We start from the raw sequence: 14002 nt of genomic DNA on the forward strand, positions 1-14002 counted from the left end.
AGCTGCATGTGTCCTTCTGATGTGGAAGGCTGACTGGGTGGTCTGGTTGGCTTGGTTTGCCCTAGCCTAGTTGGTTGCCAGGCTCTGCCTTGTGCAAATGCTGCTGGCTGCTTGTTAGCAGAGCCTGGTCATGAAGAAGCAGAACCTCAGGGCCCCAGGGCTAGTGCTGGGTCATTGCTGGGCAGGGTCAACAAATTTCAGAGCTGTTGTGCCCTCAACCCCCAACAACCAATGGGGGAAGCCAGGTCCTTAAGTAAGGGCTGGACTACTAGCAGGCAGAGCCAAGTACTGAGCCTAGCTATGTGCCCAGGGATCCCAGAGCTGGTGCCAGATAACGGGTGGGGGTGGGGCTAGGGGTAGAATGGTTCCTGACACAGTTGGATATGAGATATGAGGTGTCCTAAAAGTTGTGTTGGCCTGGTAGTGAGCAGGGTCAGGGCCCAGCTGGTCCCAGGGTAGGGCCTGAACTTATCTGGGCAAACTGGGCCTACAGACTCTGAAATTGTGGTTTTCTTGCATCTGGGGTCTATCCTCTGATGGGTAAGACTGGTCTGGAGGCTAGTGTATGCTTCCTGGAGGGTGGAGCTGAGTCTTGGCCTTCTAGTGGGCAGGGCCACACCTAGACCCATGTCTAGAGGTGGCTATGAGCCAAGGACGTTTAGGCGGTGTGTCTGCTGATGGCTGGAGCTGTGGCCCCATCCAGTTTGTGGCCTCAGGCGTCCCAGCACTGGCACCTATAGGCTGTTGGGTGGGGCCAGGTCTTGGCACTAATGAGCTAGAGGAAGGATCCCAAGATGGCAAGCACCAACAGCAATGTCCATGTGGAAGAAAGCTCCAAAATATGACTGCCACCGGTGTCTGTGTCACCAGGATGAGTCACAGACATTCCTGCTCTCTGGGAGATTCTCCAAGACCAGGTAGGTAGGTCTGGCCCAGGTGTCTATCAAATTCCTGTTTTTGCCCTAGGTCCCATTGCATGCAGGATTTTGTGTGCACCCTTTAAGAGTGAAGTATCCCCTGAGTCCGTTTGGACTCCCAAAATTAAGCCCCACTGGCCTTCAAAGCTGAATTGCTCTAAGGGCTGGTCTTCCAGGTACAGGACTCCTGAGTTAGGGAGCCCAGTGCAGGGCTCAGAATTCTCACTCTTGTTGGAGAACCTCTGTAGTATAATTATTCTCCAGTGTGTGGGTTGCCTACCCTGGGTTATGGGATTTGATTATATTGTGAGTCCACCCCTCCTCCCTGTCTGGTTGTGGTTCCTTCATTGTCTCTAGTTCTAGAAAATGTTTTCTGATAGGTTCTCGCCTTTTTCATTGACGGCTGTTTTGCAGATAGTTGTGCTTTTGTTGCGCTCATGAGAGGAAGTGAGCTCAGGGTCTTTGTATTCTGCCATCTTGACTTATCTCCTCCTAAGTTCTGTATTTCTTGACTTCAGTCTTAGCACATAAATTTTTTTTTTCTGGAAGAAGTATAATTACAGTAAATTGCCTCTGATATTGATGTAGATGCCCAGTTTTGCAGCTTTAAAATGTGTTTTATTATCCCATCCATGAATTAATGTTTCCCATGAATTGAATTCTCATAAGGCTGGTTTATATAACCTCATGCCAATTTACTAATGTTAAGAGAAGATAAAATATTTATAGTCAAACCATGATTGTGGCCATGAAACTAAACTATTAGATCTGAGGAAGACAAATTTGAGAGCAATACTGCAAGGTAAGCCTGATGACAAAGGAAAGGAGGGTGGGGACTTTTGTGGATCTCTGCCATGCCATCAGCAGGTATGGTGATCTTCTGCCAAGGAGGGGATCTGAGGCAAGTGGAGATACGGCAGGTGCTGACAGGGTACTGACTCACCCTTAATAATAACAGTGCTTCTATACTTCTGCCAGTTAATGAGAATTTTGATCTTGTTGCATTTATTTGTTCAATAAACATTTATTAAGTATGAGCATGATAATTATACTGAGTATTGGGACTACAGTGCTGAGTAATTATCTACTTGCAATAATAATGTAAGATATATAGATAACTGGATAGATTGCATCTCTGGAAGATCCTAGTGTCTACTTTCTTTACTTTGCCCTCCAGGGACCCACATGGATGATCATGCCAACTGGTTCTACTGCATCTTCTTGGACTTAAACATATCTGGGCTCCCATAGTCTTCAGAAATCCATTTACCTATGTCTAGTGGACTATGTGTCTCATTCTCCAGCAGCTCTTTCAATCCTTTCCCTTTCTCAAAACTCAACACATGCCCCATCTCAGTCTCTGGTGACCTTACTTTCTATTTTCTTGAGAAATGTGAGTTATCCACTGAGAATGCCTTCAGCTTCCTGCTCCTATGCATCAAAATGTTTCTGTATCTACAATTGCTATTTCATCTTTCTCCTCTTTCTCAAAGAAAGACATACACCTCCTTCCTTCTGAGGTTGCCTCCTCTACCTCAATCCTACCCTTTTAGCAACTTTTTTCTGATTCAGTCCATCAGCTGCTCCCTCTAACCTCCATCCTCAATCTCCCCTTATCCATGGTTCTGTCTCTCAGCCTGAGAACATTACCATCACCCCACCCCAAGGAAGAATGTACTTCCCTCAATCCTACTACTCCCTGGAATTACAATCCTGCTTCTTCTTGAATGACTTAAAGTGGAATATACTTACAGTCCCCAGTATTGCAGTCAATATTATCCTTGGGGTCTTCTCCCTTCTGAACACTTATCTGCCAGTTTTAATATCTCCTCCCTTCTGAACACTTATCTGCCATTTTTAATGTTTCTTCTTCATCCTTTTGCCCTTCCCAACCACTACTCCTTCTTCCGTAGTCTTTACCATCTCTCTTCAAATAGTTTCTTTTGCTGAATATCTCAGTCCTCATGGCTCCCTAATCACTCTTGTGCTGTCACTTCTCTTATTAGAATTACCAGACCTCACTTCTCCCTCTAGCTGCTGACTTATATTGTCAGTACATATTTCTACTTGAGTGGTTTGCCAAGTACCTCAAACTCAATCCAAGCCAATTCATCATTTTCCCACCAAACCAGTTCATCCTGCTGCCTTCTCTCCCTTGGTTTGGCACCGTCATCCTTCCCAGCACCCCTTCTTTCCCTTGTTGTTCATATTTGAACAGTTTTTAAGACCTATAAATGCTGCCTTAATGATAACTCTTTACACACCATCATTCCTCTCAGATCTCACTGCCACTACCCTGGTTCAGCCCCTCATTACTGGTCTCTTATTATTTAAAGAGCATCCTGATTAGTCTCCCTCACCCCAGTCTCTTCCCCTTTAGATGCAAGTTACTCAAAGATAGGAAGTTAATCTTTTAAATCAAAGTAGAATCATGTCACTTTCTCATCCAAAAAATGTCAGTGGGTCCCTATTGTCTGCCAAGTGAAGGATAAACTCCATGGTATGGAATCCAAGTCTTTTCTAATATGGCCTCAAGGAATGCTTTCTGACCTTACCTTGCTATAACTTCTATATCCACTTCCCATCCAAAATTAACTAACTACTTCCTTGTGTCCAAACACAACCCTCGTGTTCCACCTCCAAAACTTTGCTTTGATTATGTCCCATCTCAAATCCCTCATCTCAAATGCCTTATCTTTTCACAAACCCCATCAAAATCTTAACTATTATTCATAGCCCCATTAAACAATGGACAGAGGACCCAAATAGAGATCTTTTCAAGAAGACATACAAATGGTCAACAGGTACATGAAAAGATTAATCATCAGGGAAATGTAAGTTGAAACCACAATGAAATCACGTTGTACCTGTTAGAATGACTCTTAGGAAAAAGGCGAGAGATAGCAAGTGCTAATGAAGGTGTGAAGAAAAGAGAACCCTGTTGGTGGGGACGTAAACTGGTATAGCCTCTGTGGAAAACAGTATGGAAGGTCCTCAAAAAATTAAAAGTAAAAGCACCATACAATCTAGCAATCTCATTGCTGGTTACATATTCAAAGGAAATGAAATCATTACCTTGAGGCAACAACTGGATCCCCCTCAACACTATTCATAGTAGCTAAGATACGGATACGAACTCAATGTCTGTCAGTGGATAAATAGATAAAGAAATGTGATACCTCCACACACACTCACAGTCATAAGGAAAACTTGGAGTTCTTGTCATGGCTCAGCGGTAACAAACCCGACTAGGATCCAAGAGCACACAGGTTTGATTTCTGGCCTCACTCAGTGGGTTAAGAATGTGGCGTTGCTGTCAGCTGTGGTGTAGGTTGCAGATGTGGCTTAAATCCTGCATTGCTGTGGCTGTGGTGAAGGCCGGCAGCTACAGCTTTAATTCCACCCATGGCCCGGGAACTTCATATGCTCTGGGTGTGACCCTTAAAAAAAAAATAGAGAGACGAAAAAAGAGTTATAACTCCCCCCATTGCATAATTGTGAAATCAGAGAGTAACACTGTAGCAAAGTGCTTGGGGGTAAAAAAAAAAAAAGGAAAGAAAAAGAAAAACCTTGCCATTTGCAGCAACATAAATGAGGCTGGAGAATATTAGGCAAAGTGAAATAAGCCAGGCTCCAAAAAACAAACACTATGATTTCACTTATGTGTGAGATCTCAAAAAGTTGAACTTGGCATTCTCCTATGACTTGGTGGGTTAAAGATCTGGCATTGTCATTGCAGCAGCTTGGGCAGCTGCTGCAGTGCAGGTTCAGTCCCTGGCCCAGGAATTTCCACAAGCCATGGGTGCGGCCAAAATAATAAGTAATTTTTTAAAATAAAATTAAAAATTGAACTCACACAAGCAGAGAGTAGAAGAATGGTTGGTAGGAGCTGAGGGCTGGGGGAAACAGGGAGATGCTGATTGAAGAGTACCCACTTAGTTAGAAGACAAATAAATTCTAGGGGTCTAATGTTTAATATGGTGAAAATAGTTAATAACACTATATTGTGTGCTTGAAATAACTTTAAAAATGGTAATTATGTGAGGTGATTGATGTGTTAACTTGATTATGGTAACCATTTTGCAATGTATATCAACTCATCATATTGTACACCTTAAATGTATTAATTTTAGAGTTCCCTAGTGGCCTAGTGGTTGAGGATCTGGCATTGTCCATGCTATGCCACAGGTTTGATCCCCGGCCCAGGAACTTCCATATGTTGTGGGCAAGGCCAAAAAACAAATAAATATATTCATTTTGATTTGTCTGTTATACCTCAGTAAAGCTGGATAAATTTATTTTTCTCTCTAAAAAAATATTTGCCATCATTCAAAATTTAGTTCCTCCAGTGCTTCATACAAAGTATGATCCGTATCACTCAGCACACTGCTCAGTTGAGCTGAATTGTTTTTCTTTTCATATCAAGACTTCTTTTGATCCAGGAAACAGTAGATTGATTTACCCTCTGGCACAAACTTCTTGTTCCATGGCAGATCATTAACAACCAGTTCACTGACTGGCACCAGACCACAGAGGACACTTCAGGCAGTATTGCCCTAGGTCACAGTACCTTCTAATACGTATTATAAATGAATAAGTACTCTGGCCATTGGACAGTTTTACTCTTCTCTATTAAAAATAGTACTCATTACTAATAATCTTCTTGACTAACTAGTTTTCACTTAGGGACTAACAGGTGACACTCTCAATAATTCCCTGCCTATTTGTGTTAGTTTCCTTTAACTGTTTTCATTGCTTCTTGATACAGCATATTGCATCTTGGCCAGTTAATGTGAAGATAAGTATATCAAATATAATACATAGAGAAAGAAAACTTCTGGAGTAGCAGACTAAGGATCTCGAAAACGTACATCTCTGCAAAAGCAGTAAAAACTCTGCGAGAAAATAGTCAAAATCAACTTTTTAGACCTCTGAAAGTTAGTTAACAATCCAAGAAACATTAATTCAAGGAAAATGGTTGAATCTCGGTGAGATGAGCAAGTTTTGTGGTGCTTTAACACACCCTACGTCCATCCATCCTTCCCCACCCACAGTAGTCTTGAAGACCCACAGCCTTACAATTGTGGTAGCCATGAAAACCAGTGGTCGAGCAACTAACCCAGTCCAGCATAGTGGGCTCAGAGCTCCCAGTAATGGCCCGTTCCCAAAGAACTGCATTATTAGACTTGTCTGCAATTTCCCTGGAAACAGAGTAGAGAGTGTCTTTATTTGATCTCATTCAGAGTTTGTTCAGTGGGAATAACCTTTCCTCAGGGGCATTTATTGAATATAATAAGCAGTGTTTTAATTTGTCAGCGACCTGAAGTAGTATTAACTGTTGGGGCAAATGAGAAGCTGGCCAAAAACCTTGACAAGCTGAGGAATGAAATGTCTGTGGGGACTTTGAAAACTCCAGCATATTCTTGGGAATCTAAAGGCACCTGCCAGTGCAGGACGATGTGCATGCGTAGGAAAGACTGAGAAGGCCCCAATCTCTCACCTATGATAACCTGGAAGCTCTGCATAATCCAGAAGGGAAAACTAAAGCATAATTGTCAACTGCCTCTGGAACATTGAAAGCACGCCCCAACGTGCACACAGAGCCCTTAAGCAAAGACTAAAAGACTTAATGGTTCAGGGCATATAAGAAAATCTCAGACCCTATGTTCATAAAAACTATACTTAAAAAAAAATGTAGGAGCAATTGAGACATTCCGAGATAAACAAACAAAAAAATCAGGAGAATGCATTTGCCAGAAAACCTGCCCTACAAGAAATTTAAAGAGGATCCTTTAGACTGAAATGAAAGAGCACTGGACAGGAACTTAAATCCATACAAGGAAATAATGAATGATGGTAAAGGTAAATATAGGTAATTTCATTGTATTTTTTGGAGTTCCCTGGTGGCTCAGTGGGATAAGGATCCAACATTGTCGATGCTGTGGCATGGGTTTGATCCCTGGCCTGGGAAGTTTTGCATGCCATAGACACTGCATAATCCCTTGAAATTATGTTTTTTGTTTGTAGCTCTTTTCTTTTGATTTCAAATTCAAGTTTATAAAGCAGTAATTATTAAGCTATATTGATGTCTTATAATGTATAAAGGCATAATCTGTATGTGAATAATTGCAAAAAGGGGGAAGAGGAAACAAAGTTACATAGAAGCAGAGTTTTTATAAGCTTTTTAAATTTAGTTGGTATTAACCATAACTAGATTGTTACAAGTTAAGATGTAAATTATCATCCCTAGGGCAGCCAGTAAGAAAATAACTTTAAAAAATTGTAAAATAGATGACAAGTAAACTAAAGTGACAAACTAGAAATTATCTACTTGACAAAAAAGAAGCAGGTCCAAAGGAAACGAAAAAAAAAAGGCATAATACAGAAAATAAATAGCAGGTTGGCAGATGTAAATCCTATTTTACTAACAATTGCAATAAACAACCAGCGGAGTTCCTGTCATGGCTCAGTGGTTAACGAATCTGACTAGGAACCATGAGGTTGTGGGTTTGATCCCTGGCCTCTCTCAGTGAGTTAATGATCTGGCATTGCCGTGAGCTGTGGTGTAGGTTGTAGATGTGGCTTGGATCCCGAGTTGCTGTGGCTCTGACATAGGCCAGCAGCTACAGCTCCGATTAGACCCCTAGTCTGGGAACCTCCATATGCCGTGGGAGCGGCCCTAGAAATGGCAAAAAGGCCAAAAAAAATTTAAAAATTAAAAAAATAAACAACCAGTGAAATGGCAAAGACTGGCAGAAAGGATTTTTTAAAACAAACAAATGCAATCCAAACATATATGTCTACAAGAGATGTATTTTTGAATCAAAGACACAGATCAGTTGACATTAAAAGAGTAGAAAAAGATATCCCATGCAAACCAAAAGAAGTAATGAAAGAAAGCTAGAGTGGCTATATTAATGTCAAACATAACAGACTTTAAGACAAAAATTATTACAAGAGCAAAAGGACATTTTCTAATGACAAAAAAATCAATCAGGATGCTAGAACAATTATAAACATATACACATCTCACAACAAAGCCCTAAAATAAATGAAGCAGAATCTGACAGAGCTAATGGGAGAAACAAACAGCTCAGCCATAATAATTGCAGACTTCAATGCCCTACTTTAAATAATGAATGGAAAAACTAGACAGAGAATTAGCAAGAAAATAAAAGTTTTGAATAACACTATAAACCAACTAGACATCTATAGAAGACTCTACCTACAACAGCAGAATACATGTTCCTCTGAAGTGCACATGTAACATTCCCTAAAATAGACATATCTTCTTCCACAAAACTATTCTCAATACATTTAATTTTTTTCTTTTTTCTTTTTAGGGCTGTACTTGTAGCATATGGAAGTTCCCAGGTTGAATCAGAGCTGCAGCTGCCGGCCTACACCACAGCCCCAGCAACACTGGAACCGAGCCACATCTGTGACCTACACAACAACTTGCAGCAATGCCAAATGTTTAACTACTGAGTGAGGCCAGGGATGGAACCCACATTCTCAGAGACACTATGTCCGGTACTTTACCCACTAAGCCACAGTAGGAACTCCAGAAAAATTCTTATAAAGTATAAGTTATCTATAAAATTGTGCTGTATTTATTATTAAAGGTACAAGTGATTATCTACATAGGATTAATGACGCACAGTTGAAGAAACTTACCTCTTCTTTTAAACAGTCTCAGAAGAGCCCGTTATTATATGAGTATAAATGAATAAATGTATTACTTGTTTGCAAAAGAGCAATGGAATCCCCAAGGGTGAGGAAAGTGAAAATTTTCTCATGGTTGTGAACTATTACATTGTGTAATAATAGGCTCTGCTAACACAAGCTGTAATCACTGGATGACCCAGTGCTAGGAATGCATTTAAGAACTAACAAATTACCAACTGCACCAGCAGCCAAAGCCTACACACACCCCTGCTTATGAGGTTTTAGCAACTACTTACAAATCTGTGTATTTATGGAGTTTGTAGGATGTTGCAGCCTGCTATTTCACTAATATAAGAAAGGTTTAGAAGTTCCCACTGTGGCTCAGTGGTTAACAAATCCAACTAGGAACCATGAGGTTTCGGGTTCGATCACTGGCCTCGCTCAGTGGGTTAAGGATCTGGCGTTGCCATGAGCTATGGTGTAGTTTGCAGACACAGCTCAGATCCCTCATTGCTGTGGCTGTGGCATAAGTGGGCAGCTACAGCTCCAATTAGACCCTTAGCCTGGGAACCTCCATATGCTCTGAGTGTGGCCCTAGAAAAGACCAAAAAAAGAAAAAAGAAAAGGTTTATACAATTATTTTGGTAAGGTCATAATTTCTCATCACCTGGTAAATTATTTCATTTGTATACTGGAATTAAATTTTCAGATGGTAGGAAGGCAAAGTTTCCATTGATCCATTTAGGAATAGTGATTAGAGAATCAAATTTTGAAAGCAACAGCAATTAGGTGCATAAAAATCTTGAAAAATTGCTCAGTAGTTTAAGGATCCGGCCTTGTCACTGCTGTGGCTATGGTTATAGCTGTTGCATGGGTTCGATCCCTGGCCCAGGAACTTTTGCATGCCACCGATGGGTCCAAAATAATTGAGAACTAAGATCTTTGGTACTTGAGAAAGAAGCTTGATTGAGCAAATGTTGGGGAAGATCTTTTAAGACCCTATGCATGACCTTAACACACAGTTGTATTTGGAGTCTATCACCAAATTCCATATTCTTGCTGGACACAATAGCAATGTCTCAGGATATCTACCTGTATTCACCTGGTCCTATACTGCCCCACAAAATAGCCACTAGCCACATTTGGCTATTAAGCGCTTGGAATGTAGCTAGTCCTAATTAAGATGTAATAGAAGTGTGAAACACACACTGTATTTCAGAGACTTAGTACCTCAAAAATGTAAACAGTCTCAGTTAATACTGATTATATGTTGAAATATTTTGAGTATATTAGGCTGAGTAAAAATATAATTAAAATTACTTTCACCTGTTTCTTTTTACTTTTGCTTTTTTTTTTTTTTTTTTTTTTTTTCTGGGCTGCAGCATTCAGCAGCTTGTTGTGGGATCTCTGTTGCCAGACTAGGAATTGAACCAGGACAGTGAAAGCACTGAGTCTTAACCACTACACCATGAGGGAACGTTTTTACTTTGCAGTTTTTATGGCCACCCCCACAGCAGGGTCAGGGACTGCATCTGAGTCGCAGCTTTAACCTTCACCACAGCTTTGGCAACACTGGATCCTTTAACCCACTGGGCCAGGCTAGGGATTGAACCCATACCTCCACAGCAACCCAAGCTCCTGCATTTGGGTTCTTAACCCACTGTGCCACAGCAATAACTTCTCTTTATACTTTTTAATATGACTACTAAAAAAATTTTAATTTGCATGTGCGGAGTTCCTGTTTTGGCTTATCGGAAACAAATCTGACTAGTATCCAGGAGGATGTGGGTTCAATTTCCATATGCTGCAGGTGCAGCCCTAAAAAACAAAAAACAAACAAACAAAAAACCAACCAACCAACCAAGCTACAGTATAAAAGGGGTGCCCAGGCCTGGATCTAATTACAGTTCTTTTTGTGTGTCTGCGTGTATGTATGTGTTTTTAGGGCCGCACCAGCGGTATATGAGGTTCCCAGACTACGGGTCAAATTGGAGCTGCAGCTGCCAGCCTACACACAGCCACAACTACTCCAGATCTGAATTGCATCTGCGACCTACACCACAGCTCATGGCAACACCAGGTCCTTAATCCACTGAATGAGGCCAGGGATTGAACCTGTGTCCTCATGGATGCTAGTCAGATTTGTTTCCACTGAGCCACGACAGGAACTTCTAATTATAGTTTTAACCTATGGAAAGGATGTTTGATAATGTTCCAGATTATGGCCTAATGATCAGCTTTGCCCAATTACCCACCCCCACCCCCGATGTTTTGGTGCCATAATTATGGGCTTTTTCACTAATACTTATTTCAGATAGAGAAAGGCCCCAAGGCACCCCTTACCCATATGAAAACCTGGCCCCTTCCAGAACCACTGTGGCCTAGATTTAGACTCAGATGAGCCTAGAGAGATTTTTTTCTTCTCAGAAGCCATCCCAGATTTTCTGTTTTGAATAGAGTCCAGTAGAAGTTTCACCCTGGGGCAGTTGCTTCAGGCTGCTTCCAACCTCCTCGGTTCAGTTGGGCAGAGCCTTTGACACTCGTCCAGGGAGCCTAGCAAAGCCCTGCCCTTTGTTCCTCCAGGTGTCCTGAGCCTGGGCTCCCCCCTTCATGTGCTCCTACCCACCCCAGACCCAACCAGAAAGACTTTCCAGACCTGGCCACCCAGGTTTTACTTAAAATATTTATTTAACTACCAGTAAAGTCATTTACAAGCACATTAAGGAAAATGTCAAAAATAGAGGAAAGGATGGTGTTTTGTTTTATTTTTGTCGTTTGGGTTTTTTTTTGTTTTTTTTTTTTGTTTTTTTTTTGGTCTTTTTATTTTAGGACCGCACTCGCACTCGCAGCATATGGAGGTTCCCAGGCTAGAGGTCCAATCAGAGCTGTAGCTGCTGGCCTACACCACAGCCACAGCAACACAGGTTCCTTAACCCACTGAGTGAGGCCAGGAATCGAACCTGCATCCTCATGGATACTAGTCAGATTCGTTTCCACTGAGCCATGATGCAAACTCTGGAAAGAGTTTTTAAAATTCATAGTGTGAGAAATCTAAAGTCAGAAAATTATTTATTTGTTTTTGTTAAAGTATAGTTGATTCACAATGTTGTGCCAATTCCTGCTGCACAGCAAAGTGACTCAGCTATATATATATATACACACATATATACATTCCCTTTCTTATAGTATCTACATCATGGTCTATAACAAGAGACTGGATATAGTTCCATGTGCTGTAAGTAGGACCTCATTGCTTATCCAGAAAATTCCTAAACTCTGGTAGAGAAAGACTCAGGGGCTGCCACCATTGTCTGGCCAGGGACCTGAGCCAAATAGTCATCTCAGAATTCTGGGCAAAGACTGAACTGAAATCTTTCCCTCACAAATGGCACAGGCCATCATGAAAGCTCAGGTAAAAGGAGCACAGACAGGTGGAAACCTCCTGAAGAAAAAAAAAAAAATCTGCATGCTTTAACTCTTCGATTTCCACAGATCCTTAAAAAGATAATTGAGACTAAATGTTGATGGGTGAAATGATGAGAGAAGCTGCCGTTTCACTTTCTGAGGCCAGGTTCACAGAAGCGCACCTCAGCTCCATGGTTTTCTGAAATATAAATAAAGCCCAAGTGAAGCTGAGAGTAAAGTTTTTGAAAGGCAAAGACCCTCTTTTGTATCTGGGATGGATGGTCAACAGGGACCTGCTGTATGGCACAGGGAACTCTGCTCAATGTCCTGTGATAACTAGATGGGAATGGATGTGTGTACTTGTGTGGTTGAATCACTTTGCTGTACAGCACAAATTAACACAACATGGTCAACAAACTACACGTTAATTAAAAAAAAAAAAAAAAAAAAAAAGAGGAGGCGTTCCCATTGTGGCTCATAAGGTTAAGAATCCAGCACGGTGTCCCCGAGGATTTAGGTTTGATCCCTGGCCTCATTCAGTGGGTTAAGGATCCAGATCCTGCGTTGCCGTGCCTGTGGCGTAGACCAGCAGCTGCAGCTCCAATTCAACCCCTAGCCCAGGAACTTCCATAGGCTGCAGGTGTGACCCTAAAAATAATATATCAAATAAATTTTTAAAAGATGAGGGCAAAGCAAAGATCACGTGGCAGGTGTTACTTTGCCAGTATTTGAACCTTGCCATGAAGGAACAACAGTTATGAGCTGACTGGTTTACCCAGAGGTAGGGAAACCAGTCAGCTAATCTGAAGGGGAATTATGCCAAAGCAGTGGAACTACTGGTGGAACTAGTTTTGCTGCAGACTTCCCTGGTAACTTTGGGTGACGCTATTAAGATAACCACCCGGCGTGTAAATGCTGTTAGACATGTTATCATTCCCAGACCAAACGCACCCTTGCTTATGTCATCACAGAACTGGATGAGAGGGAATGAGATGAGTTCCAAGGGTCAAGAAAATACAGGAGAAGAAAAAGATTCTCCAGGAAGAGCCCGAGAAGCACTTGGAGCCCTTGGAGGGTAGCTGGAGAGGTGTTGGAGTCTGCCAACCTTCAGGCTGAAGAGGAGTTTTGCTTTAAATACTCTTTGTTGCTCTGGTTCTTTCAGCAGGGCTGACACAGCAGCATGTTAATTCATGGTGTGCAGCTTTGATGTGTGTGTCTATTTATTTTTTGGCCTAAGAATTTGTAAAATTTCGCAGATGTCTGTTTAAGGAATTGTTTTGCAGAGGCGTAATTCAGCAACAATTTATCCCTGGTGAGATTTGCAGTACCTGCTGAGGAACGTGTAGAATTTCTGCTGTAGAAATGTCACTCCACTCTGTTTAAGTGGGTGTTACAAGGGATCTGCTTATCAAGGATATTAAGAAAGTCCCCTTAGGAAACAGCAGTGGTCTCAGGCCAGCTACGATGGAGTGTCCTTTGTTCCTGCCTGCTCACACAACTGGGCACCGTTGTCGGCCATCACAACCATCCCTGTGTTAGTTACTCTGGTACTTCTCTCCTCAAGCTTTATGAAAACCGTCACTGACTTTTTTCTCAAATGGCAGGTCTCTGTCCTGTCTATCATGGGAACGGTTCTCCCAATTCAAATGAGACTATTATAAACAGTAAAATGAGGGGTTCCCATTGTGACGCAGTGGAAAGGAATCTAACTAGCATCCATGAGGACACAGGTTCGATCCCTGGCCTCGATCAGTGGGTTAAGGATCCGACATTGTCATGAGTTGTGGTGTGGTTCACAGTCGAGGCTTGGATCTGGTGTGGCTGTGGCTGTGGTGTAGGCTAACGGCTACAGCTCCCATTAGACCCCTAGCCTGAGAACCTCCATATGTCATAGGTGTGGCCCTAAAAAAAAAAGAAAAAAAACAGTAAAATGATTAAAAATGAAAAGAAAAAGTCCCTCTACTAAAGGCCAGAAAAAAAAATTCACTTAGAATAATACCAAGAACAAAAAT

The 14002-nt window shown here is 41.7% G+C and overlaps 1 pseudogene; it reads left to right on the forward strand.

Moving 5' to 3' along the window:
- The first annotated feature begins 813 nt into the window (after window positions 1-813).
- On the forward strand, window positions 814-13161 carry LOC100519420 (V-type proton ATPase subunit D pseudogene; annotated as a pseudogene).
- Window positions 13162-14002: the final 841 nt, after the last annotated feature.

The sequence above is a fragment of the Sus scrofa genome, chromosome 3, assembly GCF_054392235.1.
Source record: "Sus scrofa isolate SSC_HxYL_T2T_F1_AM1 chromosome 3, Sscrofa_HxYL_maternal_Yorkshire_Landrace_v2.0, whole genome shotgun sequence".
Taxonomy (NCBI): Eukaryota; Metazoa; Chordata; class Mammalia; order Artiodactyla; family Suidae; genus Sus; species Sus scrofa.